The sequence below is a fragment of the Eriocheir sinensis genome, chromosome 37, assembly GCF_024679095.1.
Source record: "Eriocheir sinensis breed Jianghai 21 chromosome 37, ASM2467909v1, whole genome shotgun sequence".
Lineage (NCBI taxonomy): Eukaryota > Metazoa > Arthropoda > Malacostraca > Decapoda > Varunidae > Eriocheir > Eriocheir sinensis.
The window spans coordinates 9,530,978-9,533,038 of record NC_066545.1 but is presented as its reverse complement, the minus strand read 5'-3'; positions in this window follow the sequence as shown (position 1 = coordinate 9,533,038).

Below are 2,061 nucleotides of genomic sequence, written 5' to 3'. Positions count from 1 at the left end.
ATTCTCTCCCTTTCTCTCACTTCCCCTGTTTCTCTCTTTCACACATTCTCTACTTTCCTTCCTTCGTTATGTCGTGTTGTCCCTCGTCTCGTTCTCCTTCTCTTTTTTCTAAACCTTCCTAATTTTCCTCATTCTTTCATTATTCTTCATTCTCTCCCTTTCTTTGCTTCCTTGTTTCCCTCTCTCCCACATTTTCTCCATTCTCTCACTTTCTCTCCTTCCTTATTTTCCTCGTTCCCATATTCTTTCCTTTCTATCCTTTTCTCCAACTTTTTCTACTTTCCTCCCTCACATATTTCGTGCTTCTTCTCGTCTCTTTCTCTCCCTTCTCTCACATTACCTTCTTTTCCTCTTTCCTTCATTCTCTCCTTTCCTTCCTTCCCTGTTTACCTCTTTCCCTCGTCTCCTTCTCACCTTTCGCTTCATTCTATTTTTTCCTGTTTTCCCTTTTCCCTCATTATCTCTCTTCTGTCACTTTCCCTTCCTTTCTATTTCCACCTTTAATATATTCTTTTTTCTATCACTTTCCCACTTTCCTTGCTTTTCTCGCTCGCCCCCTTCCCCCTCTACACACACACACACACACACACACACACACACACACACACACACCGCTTCACACCTGCCGTTCACCTGAGAATCAATCTCTCTGCAACCTGAGTGCCTGATAGCATCTAGGCGTCGAGAGAGAGAGAGAGAGAGAGAGAGAGAGAGAGAGAGAGAGAGAGAATAATGATGATGATGATGATGATGGTGGTGATGAGTTTGGGTTCTTCCTTTTTATATTCAAGGTTCTATGTTCGTATTTATTTTTTAAGTGAGTAATTTTTACCTTATTATAGAGGAAACCTTGTAAAGAAATTAACATCCACTTTTTTTTTTTTTCTCCACTCTTAAATATATTCCCACTTCTACCACGTCTTACTCAACACCCTTGATCTTTCTTTCTTTTATTCTTTTTCCTTTCTTTCCTTCTTCATTTTTCCCCTTCGTCTCCTCTCCACTCCTCTCTCTAATCTTCTTTTCTCTCTTTTCTTCCTTTTCCTCCTCGTCTCCTCTTCGCTCCTCTCTAATATTTATGTTTCCTCCCTTTCTCTCTGGTCTCCTCTCCACTTCTTTTCTTCTTTCCTTCTTCCTTTTCCTTTCGTCTTTCCATTCCTCACCCTCCATCTTCGTCTTTCCTCCCCTTCTTTTCTCCTTCGTCTGTTCTCCACTCCTCTGCCTAATGTTCTTACCTTCCCACCTTTCCCCCTCGTCTCCCCTCTACTCCTCCCTCAATCATCTCTTTTCCCTTCTCCTTTTCCCCCTCGTCTCCTCTCTACTCCTCCCTCTAATCATCTCTTTTCCTTTATTCTTTTCCCCCTCGTCTCCTCTCTACTCCTCCCTCTAATCATCTCTTTTCCTTTATTCTTTTCCCCCTCGTCTCCTCTCTACTCCTCCCTCTAATCATCTCTTTTCCCTTCTCCTTTTCCCCCTCGTCTCCCCTCTACTCCTCCCTCTAATCATCTCTTTTCCTTTATTCTTTTCCCCCTCGTCTCCTCTCTACTCCTCCCTCTAATCATCTCTTTTCCTTTATTCTTTTCCCCCTCGTCTCATCTCTACTCCTCCCTCTAATCATCTCTTTTCCCTTCTCCTTTTCTCCCTCGTCTCCCCTCTACTCCTTCTTCTAATCATCTCTTTTCCCTTCTCCTTTTCTCCCTCGTCTCCCCTCTACTCCTCCTTCTAATCATCTTTTCCTTTATTCTTTCTCCCTCGTCTCCCCTCTACTCCTCCTTCTAATCATCTCTTTTCCCTTCTCCTTTTCTCCCTCGTCTCCCCTCTACTCCTCCCTCTAATCATCTCTTTTCCTTTATTCTTTTCCCCCTCGTCTCCTCTCTACTCCTCCCTCTAATCATCTCTTTTCCTTTATTCTTTTCCCCCTCGTCTCCCCTCTACTCCTCCCTCTAATCATCTCTTTTCCTTTATTCTTTTCCCCCTCGTCTCATCTCTACTCCTCCCTCTAATCATCCCTTTTCCCTTCTCCTTTTCCCCCTCGTCTCCCCTCTACTCCTCCCTCTAATC